Source organism: Hemibagrus wyckioides, linkage group LG29 (assembly GCF_019097595.1).
Source record: "Hemibagrus wyckioides isolate EC202008001 linkage group LG29, SWU_Hwy_1.0, whole genome shotgun sequence".
Classification (NCBI taxonomy): domain Eukaryota; kingdom Metazoa; phylum Chordata; class Actinopteri; order Siluriformes; family Bagridae; genus Hemibagrus; species Hemibagrus wyckioides.
Window position 1 is genome coordinate 11,519,688 of NC_080738.1, and position 24,646 is coordinate 11,544,333.

Sequence of the window (24,646 nt, forward strand, 5' to 3'; positions counted from 1 at the left end):
ACAATATCTGGGCTTTCACTTGAGCAATGGGCAGGTGTGACCATAAATTGATAAGAATACAGTGAGTTTGATCTGCCCAAGACCAAAGACCAAAAAGGAGGAGAGACAGTTTCTGGGGCTAGCTGCCTATTATTCTGGGTTTGGGGTTAATTATTAAAATGTCACCAGACTTTCTTTTCACTAGTGTTTTACAAATCTAAATAAAAAGATTGAAAAGCTAAAGACTAAAGTTTGCCATTTGTGAACAATAAAAATTGAAGTTATGACAGACAGCCAAAAGAGGGCACCAATTCCATAGAAGAGGCTTTACACTTCACAGTTCATCACTAGCTCAGCTTGTTTGCAACTTGAGGCAGCGTGCAAAGTACTGTTATCAAATGCTGCATCTTTAAAGGAAAGGAAATTGATCTGAACGAGGCACATTTGCCTGGAAAGAGCAGTTGGAGCAGCAGGCTCAGATCATAGCTTCAAACTGCATTTTTAATAGTTTATGAAGAATGTGAATGCTGTTCAAACCATCTAGATATGTTATATTATCTTGAACTACTTACATGTTTAGACCTTGTTTGCAGTTGTGAGCATATGCCACCTGAGAAAGGCTACCAGGATGCTAAGTGGGTACTTACACTTCAGAGATGGATTGACACAGCTTATATGAATACTTAAATGGCCAAAGTTCAGAACAGCAATAACTGCATATACAAAATTTTACAAATGGAATTAATGGATGAGATTAACAGTCTGATTAACGTACAAAATTGCCAGCTAAATACATCCATATAAACTGAAAAAAGAAAGATAAATCAAGACTTAAATACAGTAAATACAGAAGCAGTTTTGCTACAAAGTCTTCATAAGATAAGACCCAGTCAAACTAGTTGATGCATTTCAGAAGATTCATCCCTTGGATTCCTGGAGCAAGATAGTTCAGACTCCTAAAAATGTAATTAATTTCCTGAGGTCAAATGGTCTCTGCTTTGGCTGCCTCACTCAAGATCATCTCAGTAAGCACTGCAGAAAGAGGATGCATGCCAAGAACATCCTGCAAAGAACCTGTGTTCTTCATGTAGTGAAATTCCAGTAAACTTCTAATATTGCCATAATGCAATATTTAATATGTACATTTTACATCTTTTAACTTGCCTCACTCAGAGCATTTCCTTAAACAGGGATTCCCTTATTTAGTGCAACAATATTCAATAACAAATTCAAATTCAAATTTTATTGGTCACATACGAAATCATACACAGTACGACATGTAGTGAAATGCTTTTTATGACTGTCTTGCACAAAAAGAAAGAGTAAAAAAAGAAAAAAAGAAAATTTAAAGTGTGGACAGTGTGGAAAGTCAAGTGTCAGATCAGATATGCATATGCAAATATATGTCTATGTATATACAGTATATGTGTATATATAGATATATATGTATATGATATAAATATATATATATGTAGTATCAATAGCAGTAAATATAAATATGAAAAATAAAATAAAATAAAAATAATATAATAAAAATATTAACAAAAAATAGTAGTATAATAATATATATGTATACAAATATAAAAACTGCTTTATAAAAACTAAATATAAAAAACAAATGTAAAACAAAAATATAATACACTAATATAATACAGTACAATGGTTAACTTTGAAATGGTGTAGCAAAAGAATACAGTATGTACAATGTGCATATGTAAGATAAATATATAAATATATATGTAGATATCTATAGGCAAGTATAAATGTCCAATTGAACAGGGAGTAAAGTGATGGTGCAGTGTGCACACAAGATGTACAGGAAAGATGTACAGTGAGAGTGTTATTGTGTGTACAGAATAGTGCAGAGTACAAAGTAGTGCAATTATTGCATGTGCAACAATCAGCTGAGGTAGAATGTCATGTTGTGTGTGAGTATGTCCAGAAAGTCCAGATCCTAGGTGTTCTGGTTGAGGGCCTGAATGGCCTGCGGGAAGAAGCTTCTCCTCATTCTCTCTGTGTTCGCCTTCAAGGAACGGAAATGTTTCCCTGAACGCAACAGAGAGAAGAGTCCATTGTTGGGATGGCTGAGGTCCTTCATAATGTTCCTGGCTTTGGTCCAGCACCGCTTGCTGTATATGGTGTCCAGGTCAGGAAGCTCGGTGCGGATGGTACGCTCTATATTCTGTGCAAGATATTCAATAGTCTGTAACTAAGAACAGAGGTGGGTAGAGTAGCCAGAAATTGTACTCAAGTAAGAGTAGCTGTACTTTAAAATAGTATTACTCAAGTAGAAGTAAAAAGTAGTTTGACATGAAAAGTTCACTGAGCTTCTACCTCTTGCCACTGTGGTTTTGTCACTGACACACTGTACTCCTAAATGACCGTAACATTATAAAGATTCATGTATGTCAGTGTCCACTAGCTCACAGTTCATAAACATAATCAATCATATTTACCAGCATTTAAGATGCTCTCCTCTGTGGTCCAGGATGTTCTGAATCTTGGTAGGAGTATTGCTGCTGCAATCAGCTCAGGCTCTTTCATGATGTCTCCAAAACATTTCTGGATCCCTTTGCACAGGGCATCAACAAGAGGTCTACACATTTTGCAAGATGACTCAAGTCTCTTCAGTTTCTCCTGCAACTGGTAAAGTGTTGGCAGCAAGAAGCCCATGTGCACAGATGATCCCCCTTCATCACAGCAGTGTACTGAGCCAAAAATCCCATTTCAGTGGGATTGAACCTAAAAAAAGTGTACAAAAAAAACCCTCAGCTATTTCTAGTACAATGTATTTACTGTGCATTGTCCATGTTAAATAATTACAAAATAAGACAGTAAAACTATTTGATTAATATCATCTACAATTGTCATAGTCTTGCAAAGTTACTTAAAGTTAAGGCAGGTGGATTCACTCATTAATGATGCATCAATGTTTTAAAACAATATAAGTTCTGTCAACTTACATCTTTATCTTTAATGTTGTGCAAACATTGCGAATTGCTTTCTCTCCTGCTCTTTCTGAATGCGCACAACCCTTCCTACTGCAAAGAATAAGCCATGGTTGACCTGCTGGTTTTGTTCCACAGAGCATGACAATTTGCAAAAGCAGACCGAGACAGCCTTTTGTATGTTTCATTGGCAACTCCAGTGGCAGTTGCATCAACTGTTGATATAAGATTGAGTAGATGACATGCACACTTTTGGTGCCTTGGAATTTGGTACTCAAGACCTGTGTTCTCATTCAAAACAGCATCAACATCTTGATACTCCACCTCTAACTCACTCTCTTCTGTTGAGTCATCAAGGGTGGAGTCTCCATCTTCCTGTCCATCTGTGGCTTCTTCCTCTTTCTCCTCACCATATAATCGAAAGGCTTTCAAGAAGTTTGAACCACTGTCTGTTGTTTTCCTGGTCACTTTTCCCTGATGTGATACTCAAAATGTATTTCCTCTAATGCTGCAGCAAGGACATCAAATGTGTGTGAGCTCTTAAGAGGTCTACAAGCCAATGCAGCAGAGTGCCTCTCTAGAGGTATCATCTATCCAGTGACAGGTGACTCCTAAATAGCTATGTTGTCTGGCAGACCAGCAGTCTGTTGTGGTAGCGACATAGTTCACAGTGCTCAGCTTTTTGATAATTATGCTCTTCATGTTCTTTGCAGCTTCCTGTATTTTTGAGCATAACGCTTTCCTAGTCATTAATGTACACTGAGGTTGCAAGGTTTCCATCATAGTCTTGAAGGATGTTGTCTCCACAACAGAAAATGGGTGGTTGGCCTAACATACAAATGTTAGCACAAGCTTGTCAAATGTTGCCTGTGTTACCCGCCGAGAGCCAGTGAGGGAATCTGTGAGTTTTGCCTTCCTCATAGGTGGTTCAGTACAAGAGGAGGACTTTCGTTCTCTGTGGGAGTCTATTAATTCTGTATACGTCTTCATTTTGTTGGGGTGAACTCTCTGTTGACAGTGTAGCCGAATGTAGCGGAGTAAGAGTAGCGTTTCTTCTTCATAAATCTACTCAAGTAAAAGTAAAAAGTATGGTGGAGTAAAACTACTCATAGAAGTACATTTTTTTTTCAAAAAGTTATTCAAGTAAATGTAACGGAGTAAATGTAACTCATTACTACCCACCTCTGATTAAGACCCAATAAAAAAATTGTCATTATACAGGCTTGGGTAGTTTCACTTTGTATTTACTCTTTTGTCATTGTTCAGATAAATCCAGCAAACAGACAGCTGAAAAAACTGAAATCTACGCCTAGTTGCATATGTACCCCGGGTCCCTGAGAAGTGAATGTGATGCTGCATCATGACTTGATGCTATAAAAACGACTCTTCACAGAAGTGGTGTCTGAAACTCTGTGTGAATCTATTGGCTTATGGAGGTCATGTGATGAAGCGGAGTGAGCAAGGAGGAGCATAAGAGGGCATCTATGTCACATAGCTCTTTCTACTTGTCCAAACAAAGTGTGAGTGGATGCTCAGCATGTGGCAAGTAATGCAGCCTCTTATTTACTTCTCTGGGAACCAGGTTATATACATAACCTGGTGTAGTTCCCTTTCGAGGGAACTCAACCCGGCATCATGGCTTGATGCTATGGGAACATCAATACTAACACCATACAGGCCAGGAGATGTCTATCCTGCAGGTTCTTGAGAGAGGCATGGGGAACTGCAGCACTAGAACATAATCTATCCCTATAGGATGTGGGACCCCAGGTGTGAGGAGAGGTGTGCGGAGTGCAGAAAGGACCAGCCTGCCACAGCACAGATATCTCAAAAGGGAGCACCTCCAGCCAGGGCACTGGATGAGTCAATACTTCTAGTAGAGTGAGGCCTAATGTCTAGAGACAAAGACATGCTACACACCTCATAAGCCAAGGTAATTGCTTCCACTATCCAAGGCACCAGGCACTGCTTAGGTTTGGATTACCTTTGTTGCAGCCCCCAAAGCAGATGAAGAGAGAACAGGACTTGTGCCACAAGCTGAAGCAGTAATCCTTGTCAGCCTGGACTGGGCTCAGCAAACGCAGCTTGTCTTGTTCTGCCAACTCATGGGGCTGTGGACAGAAGGCCTCTAAGATGACTAGACAACTGGCTGCGGTGGGCACCTTGGGAATGTATCACACCATGATATGCAAAATAGCCTTGACATTTACATTTACAGCATTTGATAGATGCTGTTACATTCCATGTATAATATGTGTATATTGTGTTTATTTTTTGCTCTACTTTCCTTTTGTGCTATTCTTTACTCTTCCTCTAGGTCAGGGTTATTGGCTGACTCGGGTGTCAATCATAATTGTGACTTCATGACACTCTGCCAATCTGTTGATGCATCTGAAGCTAGGACTGTTAAATATAAGATCTCTGTCAACTAAAACACTTATAATTAATGAACTGATTACTGATCAGAAGTTCAGCGTTCTTTGTTTAACAGAAACATGGATTAAACAAAACGAGTACGTAGCATTAAATGAAGCTTGTCCGCCTGGCTATAGCTATATACATCAACCGCGTCTAACAGGCAGGGGAGGAGGCGTTGCAGTTATTCATGATAATAAGCTAAGTGCCACACAAAAACCCAGACATCAGTTCAACACATTCAAAGTTCTTTATACTAACCTAACATATGCAAGTACTAATAATAAGTTCACAGAGTCAATTCCACTAATTGTTATTTACAGACCCCCAGGGCCATACTCTGAATTCCTTAGTGAATTTGGAGATTTTACTTCAAACCTTGTTGTTTCTTTAGACAAAGCATTAATAGTAGGAGACTTCAACATTCATTTTGATAAGCCAGAAGACCCTCTGAGAACAGCAGTTGTGTCCATCTTAGATTCATTAGGTGTTAATCAAAATGTAATAGGACCCACTCATAATGGAGGTCACACTCTGGATCTCTCTGGATATTCGGATTAAATATAGAAAACATAGTCACTCTTCCACAGTCGGAAGCTATCTCAGATCATTATCTAGTTTCATTTAGAATGCGTCTTAGTTACGAGATGCGCAACTTGCCGCATTACTGTATGAAGCGTATATTTATGCCTGCTACTGCAGAGAGATTTACCGATAGTCTCCCAGAATTATCACACATGATTGGTTCACCTTCTGACCCTACAGAACTTGGCCAGGCGACTGATTACTTGGAGTCATTATTTCAGAACACCCTAGACACTGTAGCTCCACTTAAAAGGAAAAAAAATAAAGACAAGAAACTAGCACCCTGGTACAACAACCACACACAAGCTTTAAAACAATCAGCTAGGAAACTAGAGCGTAAATGGCGTCAAACTAAATTAGCAGTATTCCAGATTGCATGGAAGGAAAGCCTTCTGAGATACAAAAATTCTCTTAGTGCTGCTAGATCTCTCTGCCCTAATCGAAGATAACAAAAACAATCCAAAATGTTTATTTAGCACTGTAGCAAAACTAACTAGGAGTAAAACCACTGTAGAAAAGCGCACACCATCTACATTTAGTAGCAATGACTTCATGAATTTTTTCAATGAAAAAATTGACAATATCAGGCAAAAAATTCAGACTATTAATTTAAAACCATATTATTTGATAGATAATCATTTAGATAATATAGCTATTTCTGATCTGAGCTTAGCTCAGAGCTTAGTAGAATTTCACGAATTTCTTCTTCAAAATCTTCTACCTGCATCCTAGATCCTTTATCCATATCTTTCCTTAAACAGATATTACCAGTAGCTACTGAACACCTTCTAAAAATAATTAATTCTTCTCTAAGCACTGGCTATGTGCCTAAATCTTTTAAGCTAGCAGTTATCAAACCCTTGATTAAAAAAACGGACCTCGACCCCTGTCAGCTGTCTAACTATAGACCGATATCAAACCTGCCCTTTATCTCCAAGATCCTAGCAACGGCTGTAGCACAGCAGTTATGTGCATACCTGCATAGAAATAACATTTATGAAATGTATCAGTCAGGATTTAGACCTCATCACAGCACAGAGACAGCACTGGTTAAAGTGGTAAATGACCTGTTACTGGCTTCTGATCAGGGTTGTGTCTCCTTACTGGTGTTACTCGATCTTAGTGCAGCTTTTGACACCACTGACCACACTGTTCTACTTGATAGACTAGAACATGTTGTTGGTGTTAAAGGAACAGCCTTCTCCTGGCTCAGGTCTAATTTGACTGACCGTTATCAGTTTGTAGATCTAGATGGTGACTTCTCCATGCATACCAAGGTTATGTTCGGTGTTCCACAAGGTTATGTCTTAGGCCCACTGCTTTTCTCCCTATATATGTTACCCCTTGGTGCAATTATTCGTAAACATGGTATTAGCTTCCACTGTTATGCAGATGACACACAGCTATATGTTTCAGCTAAATCAGATGAGAGACACCAGCTTATTAAGATAGAAGAATGTGTAAAGGACATTAGACATTGGATGGCCACTAACTTCCTCCTGCTTAATTCGGACAAGACAGAGGTGCTTGTACTAGGACCACAGGCAGTTAGAAGTGAGCTTTCTGATTACAGAGTAATGGTGGATGGTCTTTTGGTTGATCTTGGTGTTATTATTGATTCTGGTCTTTCATTCGAAGCTCATGTAGATAATATCACTCGGGTAGCCTTCTTCCATCTTAGGAATATTGCTAAGATAAGAAATATGTTGTCGCTTCATGATGCAGAAAAATTAGTTCATGCTTTTGTTACCTCTAGGTTGAATTATTGTAATGTCTTACTGTCTGGATGTTCCAGTAGGAGCATACACAAGCTCCAGTTAGTCCAGAATGCAGCAGCTAGAGTCCTAACCAGAACCAGAAGATATGAACACATCACTCCTATTTTAGCCACACTACATTGGCTCCCAGTCAAATTTCACATTGATTATAAAATACTGTTACTAACCTATAAAGCACTAAATGGTCTCGCGCTGCAGTACTTGAGAGATATTTTAGTCTTTTATGATCTGCCACGCCTACTCCGATCAAAGGGTGCTGGTTACTTGGTAGTACCTCAAGTAGCAAAGGCTACAGCAGGGGCCAGAGCTTTCTCTTTCAAAGCCCCAAAGTTATGGAACAGCCTTCCAATTAGTGTTCGGGATTCAGACACAGTCTCAATGTTTAAGTCTAGGCTGAAGACACATTTGTTTAGTCAAGCTTTTAATGTATAGTTTTCTTAGGTAAAGGAGCAGATCTGGAAGGTTCATGGTCATAGAGTGTTTGGTGTAATGGGATGTTTTGGATGCTGTCATCTTACCACCCTCGCAAGTCGCTCAGGTTTGCTGACTGTGAAGTGGTTGGATGCTTTATGTCCCGGGAAGCCTGTGACCTTCTGGCTCTCCCTTTTAGATATGCTGTCATAGCGAGTCCCTGCCTGCACTTTACACATAATTCTACATTGTCTTTAAGCATCACATGATCAGAAACTTAATATCTTTCTCTTTCTCTCTCTACCTTCTCTGTCAAGCTATACAGCCCACTCCTGAGCTCCCAGTGTTTGCCAGTTTCCAGTGCGACCGCTGCCCTACCCCTGGTCAGAGTCTCGCCGCTTGATGGTGCCCACTGATGCTGTGGATGGATCTGTGTGGCCCAGGAGACAGCCATGGACAGAGCCACTTGGGGACTTTCACACCATCACAGATATGCCATTTCATCTGTCAGCCTGTGACAGCAAAGAACTAGTGTTTATAATGACCTTACAAACTACAATGACCTAATAGTTCCTCATGGGTCATTGATTGCTGTTGTAGAAAGGACATTAATCAGCTACAGTTACATTATTTTCTGTTTAGTGTCACCCAAATGAGGATGGGTTCCCTTCTGAGCCTGGTTCCTCTCAAGGTTTCTTCCTTTCCATCCCAGGGAGTTTTTACTTGCCACCGTTGCCACAGGTTTGCTCATTAGGGATAAAATAGTCTAATTATAGAATTTAATAATTTATTCTTATTTCTAGGTAATTAATTATTTTTTTATTTTTTATTTTTTATTATTATTTTTCATTTTCCCCTCCCCTTTCTCTGTTTTTTTCTTTCGTAAAGCTGCTTTGAGACAATGTTCATCGTAAAAGGCGTTATACAAAATAAATTGAATTGAATTGATGCACCCACTGTGTATAAGGCCTCGACTTGGTGGTGTGTGGATGTGCGCCATTCCAGCGTACCTTGTGTTTCAACACTCAGTTGCCTCCCGATACTTACTGTACTTGTGTCGTGTTGTTATGGTGATCCAAGCCACTTCTAGTTTGTTATTTGGCTATTGTCTGATATCAAATTCTGTGCGTGAGATTTCGCTGGTGCCCATGCTAATGCTTTGGTCTTATTGTGTATTAAGTCACTGATAAGAATGCATATACTGAACCAATCATGCCTGTGTGATAATTCGAGAATCTAGTCAAATGTGGATATGATACTGTTTGTCTTGATTCTTGATCAGGAGTTTGTATTTCTTTGTTAGATTATGTTTGTGAGTGTTACGCCACCCTTGTACTTTTACTTTTTAGTTTAGAAGAGTTAGTTAGGGCGTCGCCTACACAGAAGATCACGGGTTTTTTAATGCTTTTTTTTTGTGTTAGTGAGTTAGAGGCTAGTTATAAGGATTCTTTTTGTTTTGTTTATTGATTTGGGTAACACTCCTTTTTCTGTGTGCTGAATCTCATATTCTTTTTTTTATTAAATGATCATTTGTACACTTTCACTTTCACATGACGCGTCAGTAAAATCTTTTGAAGCACACTACTCTTCCATGTCCTCTTTGATCTGTTCCAGACCCAGTAACAATTGTTTCACTTAAATGGTACACTATCATCCCTCTTTAACATCAAGCATGTAACACCATCAATCTAAAATTCTGTTGGGAGGAAATATAACACTTTAAAAAAATATATGCATAAATAAGCAGAAAAAAAATTAGTGCTAGTTTAAGTACTTCAGGCAAAGGTAGGTCTTCACCTATGGTTTGAAGACAGCCAGTGACTCAGCTGTTCAGACATCTAGGGGAAGTTCATTCCACCACCTCACTGCCAGAACAAAATGGGTCTTGATATATATACCTACCTTTGGACCCTGAGAGATGATGGGACCAGTCAAGCAATGCTAGTAGATCTGAGGAAGTGTGGTGCAGTGTGAAGAGTGATAAGTGCTTTGAGGCAAGAGGATGCTATTCCATTTTTGGCTTTGTAGACAAGCATCAGTGTTTCGAATCTGATGCATTCAGCTGCCAGAAGCCAATGGAGGGAGTGCAGCAGTGGGGTGGTATGTGAAAACTTGGATGGTTGGTTGAAAACAAGTTGTGAAGCTGCATTTTGGATTATTTGCAGAGGTCAAATTACATTCAGGGTTAGACCTGTCAGCAGAGAGTCATAGTTGTCTTGTCTCAAAATGCAGCCAGTGTGGATAGAAATGGCCGAATCCTTTCAATGTTGTACAGAAGAAACTGGCATGAGCATGTCAAATTAGAAATATGCAAAGAAAAGGACAGGTGATTGTCCATAATTACCCCAAGGTTGCAAGCAGTGGTCAAAGGGTTGTTTAGAGATATTGCAAGATCCTGAGCTGGGGATGAATCATCTGGGATGTCCAGCAGTTCAGTTTTGCTGGGATTGAGTTTAGATAGCTGATAGCTGAGATAGAAAAGGAGAGGAGGAAGTACTGAGCCTTGTGGGACACCATTGGAGAGTCTGTGTGGAGCAGATATTGATAGTCTCTATGTTATTTGATATGAACAACCTTCTAGGTAGGAAGCGAACTATTCCTATGCTGCTAAATGATTACCAAGACTCCTGAGGGGGGACAAAAGAGTCTTGTCCATACCTAGAGCAAACTCCAGAAAGTAGGGCTGGCTGACAGGGCCTCTAATTCCCCAAGAATAAAATGGAGAGCCATCTCTCAGAAATGTCTGGCTGACTCCAAGGATTCAAAGGGCGCTTCTAACAGCCCCTGAGAGGTTCCAAGAGGGGAGATGCGGGCTGCAGGAATGCCTCAGCCACCTTGCATTGCACAGAAACCAAAAGACCAGGATTGGTACGTGAATCACAGCTGCCACATAGGGGCTTCAGAGGTCAGACCCAGAGTTTACATATCTCAGGTGGGAGTGGAATTTCACCTCATGTACCTGAGAGAGAAGGTACAACCCTAACCCAGGAGGAAAATCGGGTCTGATCCTTGGCCACGTCTGTGCTATGGCGTCCAGCCCTAGAGAAGCTGGAGGAGAAAGGGAGAACCATAGGGGACAGTGGGCTGACTCCTTGCTAACAGAACATCAAACCAATGGAGCTACTATGGCAGGTAATAGAGAATGTATCCTATCCAAAGCACCAGTGAAAATAAACATATAACTGAGAAAAAAACAACAGAAGAATGTCATATGTGTGTATCCCACATAATGAAGCTGAGGTCAGCTGCTTTTTTGGTTCCAATAAATATAAAGCCACTTAGCCCTGGAAGCTTATAAAAAGCGCAGGTGATAGACCATAAGCTGGACCAACATATCATAAGTGGAAAAATAAGATGAGACATCAACTCATTTAATGGTGGGGCACTTAGTCAGTCTTTTGCATCTAAGTTTCAAACATCAATAATCTGTTCATTTAACATTAGAAAGCTGACTTCCTTAGAATGGTGAGCTAAGATGTCACATAAAGATAATCAGTTACCCCATTCTGTTAAGCAGACTTTAGCAAATATTACATAAATTGCTCTCAGCAATAACAACCCAGAGCAGGATCTGCTGCTCCAACCTGAATAGAGGGCACAAACAAAGACCACAGTGGTGATCAGCCTAGTACTCCTGCAAAAGATAGCTAGCATAGCATAGCATAGCATAGCATAGCATAGCATACATGTGCTCACTGAGGCTCATGAGTGCAAAATAATTAGAGGAGGCCAGGTTAAACAGGTGAGCCGAATATGGGCTTTACCATGACCTAGACACCCCGGTGTGGAGGTCAGGAGAAAAGGGAGCTTTCTGCATGGAGGTAGAACAAATAATAATAATAATAATTCCTTGTTTGGGTTTGGAAAAGTTCTGCAGTGAGCTCATGTAGCCAATGCAGGGACATTAGAGTCAGTGGAGAGGACAAAAGAAATGAATTCACCCATCTCTTGTTCCTTTTCTACAAACTTCATTTGCGACCCCCATGACCGAAGCTGACATGTTGCCTCAGCATGCTGCTCACCCAAACAAACAACGCAGAGAGAGTTTGTGTTATCCGCTATGATATAGCAGGATCACTGATGCACATGTCTTAAATTGTTTGCTCAACATATCTCCTAGTATTTTATATATATATATATATATATATATATATAATAGAGCGCTTCCTAAAGACAAACAAGCTGGAGTGATGTGATGTAGATGCCCTTTTATGGTATTGCTGACATGGTCCAATTTGTCACATGACCTCCTTTATCCAATAGATTGGCATGTTTTCACACAGACACTGCTTCTGTGGAGAGGCATTCCCATAGCATCAAGTCATGACGCAGCAACACAGTGAGGTCACAAGCACCTTTGCATCAACAGAACATGAAACCAATGGAGCTACTGCGGCAGGTAATAGTGAATGTATCCTATCCAGAGCACCAGTGAAAATAAACATATAAGTGAAAAAGCAAAAAACAACAGAAGAATGTCAGCAGGTTGCATTACCTTGATGAAGTGTGTATCCCACATAATGAAGCTGAGGTCAGCCGCTTTTTTGGTTCCAATAATTATAAAGCCACTTAGCCCTGGAAGCTTATAAAAAATCGCAGGTGATAGACCATAAGCTGGACCAATAAGATGAGACATCTAACTGATCTAATGGTGGGCCACTGAGTCAGTCTTTTGCATCTAAGTTTCAAACATCAACAATCTGTTCATTTAACATTAGAAAGCTAAGATGTCACATAAAGATCATCAGTTACCCCATTCTGTTAAGCAGACTTTAACAACTTTTACATAATAACTGTTTGAGATGAATAAACATTGGATGATGTCGGATAACCAGGTTGTTGTTGCTGTCCCCAAATACCTGAGAACATTACGCCTCATATGATTCCGATTCATCATCGCTGTCTGAAGCTTAACTTGGACTTGACATGCTGTGACCAGCCAAGTATTTTGTTTGTTTGTTGTTTTTTTTTTTTATTCACTTCTAGTAAGTGGAAGTGGTATGAACTTTTTGGTGCTAAATAAATAGGGACAAAATAAATAAACGGAAGCAATGACAGCTGTCTTCACACACACAGGGTTCTATAGTCATATTTTGCATATATTTTGCATTACTCTAAGCACGTGGAGCACACAAATTTACAGGTTTCTGTCTATACATTAACCAGTCGCTTTGTTAAGAATACCATACTAATAATAGTAATAGGTAGGACTCTTTCCTTTGAGAACATTAATTTGATATTCTGGTCCATGTAGACATGATTGCATCACATAATTGAAAGGAAATATTTTCCACATTATTATACTACCTGCAGCAGATGGTTGGGATTCATGCTGCTGATGCCAGTTTCTGATCATCTACATGTCAAAACATAAATTATGATTTATAAGATCAGCCAATTTTCAGAGTTTTAGTGAGTCCATGGTCACTGTAGTCTCAGATTCTTGTTCTTGGCTGACAAATAGGAGTGGAACCTAATTTGGTTGTAGCTTGTCCACATTCACTTTGACATGTTATATATTCCAAGATTCTTTTCTGCTCATTACAGTTATAATAAAGAACTATTGTTACTGTAACCTTCCACCATTATGTGTAAACTCTGGTGAACAATCCTGTCATTATCACTGAGATTACAGAAATTACAATTTATGTCATTCTGATAGTTGATGTAGATACTAACGGAAACTCTTATCAGTAACTGCATGATTTTATGTATAACACTTCTGCAAAATAAATTAGCTTAGTTCTTATTCCAGTACATTCTGCATAAGCAAATAACTTCTGGAACTTGAAGAGCTTTGACTCACCTAATGAAGAATTCATGCAAAATACTATTTTCCTAAAAAAAAAAACCTTGTAGAAGGCCAAAACCCCTGAAATTAGATTCAAGACTGAAATGTTAGAAAGTCATAACTTTGTTATTTAATAATAATTGAATTTCTATTTACCAGTTAAAGTATTACTAGTGATAACAAACACAACACTAATAATAATAATAATAATAATAATAATAATAATAATAATAATAATAATGTTTAATTTATTTAATGCCCTATGTTGCCTAAAATTACAACACTCTTAAACTCTTAAAATAAAACACATCTACACATTTAAAATAGTGATGTTTTGTCATTTTAATGATGAGGCGTCTCATTGCTGGAAATGAAAAGCACTTAATTTTGAAAGTTGTAATTTCTTAAAGGAGAAACAACAATAAATCAAATGAGCAAAAGGAATGCTTGTTGATTTATCAAGGAAGTTTTTTTTTTCTTGCTTTCAGACAAAGATTGACTCCAGAAGCAATGTGTGTGTGTGTGACCTAAAAGGAAACCTTTTGCATCATTTCATTTCATTGTCTGTCCCCCTTATCTGATCTATACTCAGGTCATATAGAGCCTGTGCCTATCTCAGGCGTCATCGGGCATTAAGGCAGGATACACCCTGGACGGAGTGCCAACCCATCGCAGGGCACACACACACTCTCATTCACTCACACAATCACACACCATGGTCAATTTAGAGACTGCAATCAGCCTAGAAGCATGTCTTTGGGCTGTGGGAGGAACCTTTTTCATCATGTGATTTTAAATTTTGTTATAGACTGACGTTTGATGCAAACTTATTTCCATCTGTAAAAAAAGACACAAGTGGTCAGCTCAGAGTTTAAAAAAAACATCAGTGAGATGACTTTCTGATCTAAAGCCAAGCAAGGTAAGAAATCTTTCTAATCTGTTCCTTTATTTGGCTTAATACAGTATGTACTTCATATAATTGGATGTTCACAGTATAAGTCTGATTCAGGAAAAGTAAAATAGTAAAAGTCTGAGTGACTAGTGAGTACAACATTGCTTCCTTTCACTTCCCTTCCCTTTGAGTTTGGTTGTAAATCTGAATTCTACTCTGTAGGTTTAAATAGAAAATTGAGAGTTCACAGAGGCCCCTGCTTCTTTTTTCAGGTAAAAACTGATTTCATGTATCAAAAAGATTTTAATTATAGTTTTAAAATAAACATCATGTTAGAGTTAGCTGCAATAAACTAACATTTATATTATATTATATTATATTATATTATATTATATTATATTATATTATATTATATATTTAATCTTTTTTAAATATTTATAACAATGAAAATAAAGATATCTTAATTCATTTGTAAACATTTTACAACGTGTTTCCTCCTAAACAGACACATAATCAAATGTATAATATTAAATTATGTATTTTTGCACAGGGATATGCATTTTGTTATTGCAGTGGATTTTGACCCATCAGCAAGGTAAAAATATTTTACGTACACATTTAGTAGGGTCCAAATATCTGAGACCACACCGAGAATCTTAAATCTGTAAGGTTGTACAATTGTTTTTTTTTTAAATATTTAAAACAATGAAAGTATATGTTCAGTATTTTGATGATTTAATATTCACAATTATATTCACAGGGCTTAAGTCATACAAAGCCAGAAAAAAGCCCTTCATCGGTGAAAAGCAAAGAAGAGCCAGGTTGAAGTTTGCAAAAGACCACAGGAATTGGACTGTAGCGGACTGGAGTAAGGTAATCTTTTCTGATGAGTCCAATTTTCAGCTTTGCCCGACACCCAGTCGTGTTATGGTTAGACGGAGACCTGGAGAGGCCTACAACCCACAGCTACTGAACTGTTGAGAACAGTTCTCAGTTGTGTGTGTGTGTCCGTGTCCAGCACAGTTCAGTTCTCTGTTCAGATCAGATCTCGTTTGTGTGTGTGTGTGTGTGTCCGTGTCTAGCTCAGTTCAGTTCTCTGTTGAGATACCTGATTGCCTGAGGGAAGAAGCTGTTCAAGAGTCTGGTTGTGCGGGTCCGAGTGCTTTGGTAGTATCCGCAAACCTTATAGTGAATTGTTTTTATGTTGAAATAAGATAATTTATTGATAAAATCATTACAAAATATAAACATGAAGTAAAATGTTACTAATATCAAATACTGTACAAGAAACATACATACATACCAGTGGTGGGCTGTCAGGGCCAGCAAGGCCTTCTCTGCTGGCCTAAACAGCAGTGATCTAAATCACTGACTTGCATTTTAATATCTTTAATATATTTTTCCATGAATGTGTATTAAATTATTCCCAATAGTCTATTCTCTACATTTCATAGCTTTTCTCTTGGCTACACTGCTTCCAGTAGTGTATATTTATGATGAGTATTTATACAATCATATTTCAACCAGTGGCTGACATCATGTGTTGCCAGAGTGAAAATCTGCCTTAAGGCCTTCAGAATCAATAGTGCAGGCGCCAGTAGCTTAAAATAAGTAGAAATTGTAAAATAAATTGTTACCTTAAACAATCAGATTTCGAGTTGGCATCACTGGGGCCATTTAGCAGGCATACAATTACGTCAACAATCTCCCGTCCTTTGATTGGATAATTGGAGTAGTCAGAGGCAGCAAACCGCACATATACATTGTATATGTACACACCCTGACAAAAGTCTTGTCACCTTTCCAAGTTGTAGGAACAACAAATAATAACTTGACTTCTAGTTGATCATTTGGAATCAGAAGTGGCTTATATGAAAGGCAAAGGCCTCTATATTACACTTATTTTACCAAAATAAAATCTTATCATGCCGTGATTTTTAATTATTTAATTAGGTCAGAAAGGTCAGATTTTGCTTAGACAAAAGTCTTGTCACTTAACAGAAATAATGTACAGTATAGAACACAAAAAGTCATGGTGCAGTGGAAAAAGAATTAATATTGTGTATGACTCCCATGAGCTTGGAGGACTGCATCCATATGTCTCGGCAATGACTCAAATAACTTACTAATAAAGTCATCCGGAATGGCAAAGAAAGCATTCTTGCAGGACTCCCAGAGTTCATCAAGATTCTTTGGTTTCATTTTCAATGCCTCCTCCTTCATCTTACCTCAGACATGCTCAATAATGTTCATGTCTGGTGACCTTGACCTTCTTTGCTTTCAGGTTTTTTGATGTGGAGGCTGAAGTATGAGAAGGAGTGCCATCCTGCTGAAGAATTTGCCCTCTCCTGTGGTTTGGAATGTAATGGGCAGCAAGAATGTCTTGATACCTCAGGCTGTTGATGTTGCCATCCACTCTGCAGATCTCTCGCACGGTTTGGGGTTACTGAATGTAACCCCAAACCATGATTTTTCCTCCACCGAACTTGACTGTTTTCTGTGTGAATCTTCGGTCCATGCAGGTTACAATAGGTCTTCTGCAGTATTTGTGACGATTGGGATGCAGTTTAATAGATGATTCATCGGAAAACTCAAACTTCTGCCACTTTTCCACAGTCCATCCTTCCTGCAAGCTGTGGGCCTTGGCAAATGCAACACGATTTTTTAGTTGTCTTCTGTTTAATGCTGGTTTCTGAGCACTAATTCGGCCATTGAGACCACTGCATGAGAGAATTCGACAAACTGTTCTTGTAGATACAGGGGTTTCTGGTGACCAGTTGTTATGTAGCTCTGCTGCAGTTGAAAAAGGGCTGGCCCTGGACTGTCAAACCAACAAACGGTCCTCTTGAACAGTTGTCTTACGGGGTCTGCCTGACCTGGGCCTGTCATGAACTTCACCAGTTTCTTCAAATCTTTTTCTTATCGTCTTCACTTGACGTTTAGATACAGTACATTAAAGATGTCTGCCACCTCAGCAGGAGACTTGGTCTTCAGGCTCTTGATGATCAGCACTTTGGTCTGTGGTTGAATCTTTGGCATGCTGTCAGGTCAGGATGCATTTCAAATGAAGGTTGGGTGTGCTGGGGTTCTTCTTCTACACACCTGGGAAGGTGTTAATTACAGTATTTGTCACAGGTGACGCTCTAATCTGTGATTGGTTGAATCCTTTAAAGATGTGACAAGACTTTTGTCTAAGTAAAGTCTGACCTTTCTGTCCTAATTAAATAATTAAAAATCACGGCATGATAAGATTTTATTTTGGTAAAATAAGCGTAATCTAGAGGCCTTTGCCTTTCATATAAGCCACTTCTGATTCCAAATGATCAACTAGAAGTCAAGTTATTATTTGTTGTTCCTACAACTTGGATAGGCGACAAGACTTTTGTCAGGGTGTGTATACACTATATTTGCTGCGTCTCATTTTGGATTCTGTGCCCTCCGGAGACTGCAGTTTGCTGCATGCATAATCAAGGATGTCTTTTTTGAGAAAAGTAACCGTAATAAAATTGACTATTTCTTGTGAGGTGTGAAATACTGTAGACTAGTTTCTTTTTTAATTTGTTATTTAACAGTTGATTAGTATCTATTGCCGTGGCGTCCAGGGGAGATTCTAGAATTTTGATATAAGGGGGGGCTCAGCCCCCAATGAGGGTATAATAGTAAAAAATAAATAAAGTAAACATTTGACTAACAGGATAGGATGGTAAACTCATTGCAGAATTCCACTGTATTGCAGTGATGTGTATAGATGTGTATAATGTTTGAGTACTGAACAAGGCAAATACGAGTCTTCCTGATCACACACACACACTCTGCGATGCTGCGGTCTGCGGATTGAAGAACGCGCTGAAAGACGGGGAAGAGCCGAAGTCTGCCACTGTTTTCATATGGAATTTAAAGGGGATCATAAATTTGTGTACAGTTTATGGAGAATTGCAGAATTTTAGGCTGAGTAGAAAATGGCCCATGGTGGCATCATAATGATGCTATAAAGGTGGATTAATTCAGGAAGGACACCAGTGAAGGCCTAGGTGTGAAATGCACAGCCTGACACTGATGCATATCGCGGATTTTCGTTTAGTGTGAGTGGTTTTGGAATGTAACCCTCACAATAAATGGGGGATTACTGTATCATCCTTCCCAATGTTACCCAGTACCTCACTCTCTGTGAAGTTGAAGTCTATGGAGGTGGAGGTTCCACTTTTATATTCAATTTTATTTAAATTTAGAGTTTTACAGCAGAGTTTTAAATTTTAGAGTTTTTAATATGTTTTACAGCAGTCGCTCAGTATCAACATTGTTAACTTTTTTTTTAGTCCCTGTTGCTAAGAGGTTATTTCTGAGATTAATGTTTAACAGCAGCGAGGATCTCAGAAATGCTACTCTGAGGGACAAAGTTCTTCAAAAGGTGAGTGTTACAGTTACTGAGAAAAAATGTGTAATTATATTACAGTTACTTATGAAAATGTTAAAGATTACAAATAGGGTTACATCTGAATACTTTCTTTAAAAAACTAGGATATGTTGAATAATATTAATTTGTTGCTAGAATTTGTTAAAGCGGTGCTATTCTGATGATTTTGATTGGTTCTCTTGTTTGAATTTTCGGCGCACCACGTCTGCCAATTGCATTAATTGCCGCTTAAAGCTTTAGGCTACTACAACCTGTCTGAGAGTTGCCACCATGGCGAGTGATAAAAATGTATTTCAGTGCTGGAAATTTAAAAATAATTTAATCCTGAAATCCAATAAGGGGCAAATATAACAGTTCAGTGCAAAATTTGTTTGCCAGCTGTTAAAATGCTTTCGACATCAAAGGCTTCAATGTTGAACCTGAGGAAGCATCTGCAGGTATGGAACCTAGCCTTTCATTATTTTATAATATATTCAAAATATATAATTTTTGTCATTATTGTGAGTGTACAGAAGTAAAAACAGACCCTTTAGTTTCGAATGATATATTACTCGTTTCTGTATAATAAAAAGTGACGGAGTAGTCAGTCGACTTACTGTAGCTGTTATGTGGAAAAAATCCACCAAAATGCGCCAGCGCGTTCATCGACCCCATAGTGTATTCAAGACCGGTATTCAAAACATTCATAATTAAATTATCTAGTTATCTAATCAAATTAGCTAGTCTGCTAGCTACCTTTACCAGGCACACTTCTATTTATGAACCCTTTGACTTGAAAATGTGTTGGTAATGTCAGATCTAATATAACTTAGTTATTTTAGCATTGTAGTGTAGCATGCATTATGATGACTCTTTTCAGATTATGTTTTTTTTTTTTTCAAGGCAGTGTTATTTGCCAGTGTGTCCTGTCATAGCTAGGCAAAGGTTTGATTCCTAAAACAGTATTAAACCATTTTTGTTATGAAGTCTTAGATCAATATAATCTTAATTCAAGTGATGAAAGATTTAAAATTCTAACAGTAAACAGAGTTGAGTACTACTGTAAGGTTAATCCTGCCTGGTATAGATGTTTGGAAATGAGTTAGTTGAAAATATCCATTAAAAACTTAAAAGTAATCAAAAAGTAATCAAATGTAATCAGTTACTTTAATTCAATTACTTTTTGTAAAGTAATTGAAAAGTTACACTACTTATTACATTTTAAACAGGGTAATTTGTAATCTGTAACCTATTACATTTCCAAAGCTATCTATCTATCTATCTATCTATCTATCTATCTATCTATCTATCTATCTATCTATCTATCTATCTATCTATCTATCTATCTATCCATCTGCCATCAGGAAGAAGTTAAAAATGAAACTGTCCATGTAAAATTTCGGTGCCTTTCTCCATGTTTGTTTATCTTCCAGTTCTATTTCTTCTTTATTTCATTGAATACAAAAAGTATACGGTAAAACTGATTTCTGTGTCTGTGCCTTATTCAAGCAGTTAGTGACTAAAAATTTACCTGAGAAAAAAAAAAGGTTGCAGGAAAAAAGTTTAGCATTTAGATACAGAGATCAATTTCTCCACAGTACATAAAGTGTGTGTGTGTGTATGAAATGGAAAACATGGTTGAACAGTGTGTTGTTTATACACTTTAGTGGTGAAACGCTGCAGTTGCCTCTATAGGGACACCGTTTTAAATGCTGAGGACAGGACATGACAGTCCGTTTGCCAGGTTTGCCAATTTTAACTGATTTATTTATTTTACCTGAGTGATATGACTCTCGGGCAGCACGGTGGCTTAAAGGTCCTTGGTTCAATTCCTGGGTTCGAACAGGCAGGGGCCTTTCTGTGTGGAGCTTGCATGTTCTCCACGTGCCTGTGTGGGTTTCCTTCCACAGTCCAAAAACATGTACATTAGGTTGATTGGTAATTCTAAATTGCCCATAGGAGTGAGTGTGGTTGTCTGTCTATATGTGGCCCTGCGATGGACTGGGTGTACCTTTTGCCCAATGTGCGCTGGGACACAAGCAGTTAGTGCTAACTGCAGCAGATCCCTGTGACCCTAATTAGGAATAAAGTGGGTATAGAAAATGGATGGATGGATATGACGGTCAAGATTTTTGTCATTCTGACTCGCAGTAGGTAGAGATGCCTTAAGCACAACTTTTTGAGAAGAAGAAGAAAATACACATAACAAACAAAAGAGTGAGGATTGGGTGTAGCATGTGGAACTACTTATTAGCTGATTATATACTGTATACTTAAAGTTTAGAATTAAAGTTTATTTTTTAAAATGTATTTATAAAAGATTATTTTTTATTCCTATATACCATGTGATGGATTGGTGTATTTAAAATATTATCTTAACTGTTTGGTTTAGCATAGTGAGGTCTAGTTTTGAATTTAATGTAATAGCTATTTTATGGTAGGACTATACTATCTTCATATGTAATTTTTTTTCTCACAAATATAACTGAAGAGATGTATTCAGTAGCTTTTCTGGAACAGTGAGAATTTCTTTGTAACATAATGGAAAATAAAACACTCAAATTAGCCTGACTGTAAGAACTGCTTGTTTTGTAACCAAGTTATAGTTTGTCACTTTTCAGCCATCTTAAATGTTAAGAACCAAACAGAACAAGGTGAGAGGCACCCAAGTGTCACGTCAGACCATTCAAAACCATTTACATCAGCGTGGTCTGTGTGCTAGATGACCTGCAAGGGTACCTGACCACACCACCAGGCACAGGCGTCATCGCCTTGCATGGGCCAGGGAGCATTTAAGCTGGACGAGGGACCAGTGGGCCTCAGTGCTGTTCTCTGATGAAAGTCGATTCACGTGGAGCAGAAATGATGGCCGCCAATGATGTTGGAGACGTCAAGGAGAGCGCTATGCATCAGCCACTGTTGTGGTGGTCTTACAGTCTGGGCAGGTGTGTCTACTCAATACAGAACCGCCCTACATCTTGTGAATGGTACAGTGACAAGCTAATACTACCTGAATAACATCAATCCAGTCATTGTGCCCCTGTATGAACAACACAGGCCTAACTTCATCTTCATGGACGACAATGCACCAGCTCATCGAGGTTGCTTCATTAGGGAACAGCTGCTGGAGGCTCGGGTACCTCAAATGGAGTGCCCTGCACTTTCTCCAGAAATGAATCCCATAGAAAACCTATGGAATCAGCTGAGTCACCGTGTAGAGTCTCGTAACCCTGCACCCCAAAACCTCAATGACCTGAGGGCTGTCCTTCAAGAAGAGTGGAATGCCATGCCTCAGCAGACAATAAGTCGACTCGTGAACAGCATGAGATGTTGTTGTCAAGCTGTAATTGATGGTCAAGGGCACATGACAAATTATTGAGACATTGACATTTTTTGTTGTGGTATACCCACCACTGTTGTTGGCTTTTGTTTCAATAAATTGTTTGAGATGAGGAAATCATCACTGCATGCTTCTACTTAAATGCCCTACTTTCATGATATATCACAGTAGCATGAACTTTTTACATTTTCCATAAATTTCACCCAAAATCCAAATATCCTTAACTTTTTGTGAGTAGTGTATATGCACTATACCAAATTTCAGCTTGACTAGGCTTGTGGATCATGATGAACAGCGATGTGAACTTATCTCTGTGCTCTTAGTATGACCAAGCTTCGCAAACTTTAAATTCAGAATATTGTTTGGTACATGACTTTAAAGTTACATGCACATCCATGTTGTCAGAATACCGGGGTCAGGACCACTTGCAGAATGCCAGACAGAGTTCTAATTTAAAAGGCTTCAATGAAGGGAAAAACATAGTCAGCAATGTTGTAATCAGATCAAAGTGAGCAGGCAATGAATGAGCCTCAGCAAACAGTCTTAAACAGTTTGCATGATTTCAGATCACAGACAATTATGCACTTACACAGACAGTTCATTGTTTAAATCATCCACAGACACAGAATGTGAGTGAATCTGCAAAGCACAGTTCATCAAAGCCACAGGCACTGAACAGCATTAAATTGGTGAAGCACATTTATTATGATAAACTGGCACTGAAGGGTGGCAAATCTGCAAAGCACAGTTCAAATAATCCACTGGCACAGAATGCCGGTACATTGGTGAAGCAGGAGGCAGGAAAATTACAGTGGAAGAGGCAAATTCAAAAGCCTGGAAAGAGCAGTTAGAGCAGCAAGCTCATATCACAGCTTCAAACAGTGAGTGAGAGGTTTACATAGGCGAGCTAGAGGTTTATTGAACTGCTCAAGTGGAAAACCTTGTGACCTGGTTTGCAGTTGTGAGCATATACCAACTGAAAAGCTACCAGGAGGAAGATAGAAATTCACACTACTAAAGAGAGAATTTAAGCTCCTGAAGTCAAAATGTCTCTGCCACACTCAGGGTCACCTAAGTAATCACACTAAGTTACACATGGAAAGAGTGAAGTAACCAGTGAGATCACAAGTGCCTTTGTATCAGCAGAACTTGAAACCAGTGGAGTTACTAAGGCAAGTAATGGAGAATGTATCCTGGCCATAGTACCAATGAAAATAAATGTACCAGTAACAAAGGGAAAACTCAGCAGAAGGGTGTGAACAGGTTGCATTACACTAATGATTTATGTATCCTACATAATCTGAGGTCAATCTACTTAATTTTACCAATGATAACAAAGGCATTGAGCCCTGGAATGGTCCTAAAATGAGTCATCAGTGGACCAATAAGAAGAGACATCAGTTTAGTGGGTCATTCAGTCATTCACATATCAGTATCAAACATCAACAATCTGTTGATTCAACAGTACAACGCTGACTTCCCAGAATGAAGAACTGAGCTGTAACATAAAGAACATTCAATTAGGGTGTCCAGCTAGTAGACAAGAATACAAAGAGATAACAATGCTGAACAATAGGTCTGTTAAGTTGCCACACAGCTGTTGAAACAATTTTAAACAAGACCTGGGGACATTATGCCTCATAAGCAGCCATCACACCACTTTTGCTCTTAAGCTTGAACTTGTGACCTGCTTAGGTTTTTTGTTTGTTAGTTTGCATTATTTTATTAAGTTTCATTAAGTTGACATGGTAAAGTGCTTGTGCTGAGGAAATAGGGATGATATAAATCTAATAGGAAGCACAAAAACACTTGTCTCTTCACACCCACTCCATACACAAGCACACACACTCAGGGCTGTATAGTCAAATTTTGCATAAAATTTGCATTACTCTAAGCAGTTGCAGTGCAAGATTTTACTTTTATAAATACATTAACCAGTGACTTAACTAAGAACATCATAGTTTTTGCCCTCAGAGAAGCCTGAATTCCACAATGCATGGATTCCACAAGGTAACGGAAACATTCTTTTAAGATTCCAGTCCATGTTGACATTCAATAATTGAAAGAAAATATTTCTTTCAGCAGCAAGTCAGGATTTCTGGTTATAAGACATA

General features: G+C 38.5%; 1 long non-coding RNA gene across 1 annotated transcript; it reads left to right on the top strand.

The window, feature by feature from the left end:
• Positions 1 to 14,662: 14,662 nt before the first annotated feature.
• Positions 14,663 to 21,570, top strand: LOC131348979 (uncharacterized). The gene is made up of 5 exons (XR_009204014.1): positions 14,663 to 14,826; positions 15,022 to 15,071; positions 15,350 to 15,394; positions 15,560 to 15,672; positions 17,084 to 21,570. It is a non-coding gene; the product is annotated as an uncharacterized LOC131348979 (long non-coding RNA).
• The last annotated feature ends 3,076 nt before the right edge of the window (positions 21,571 to 24,646 follow it).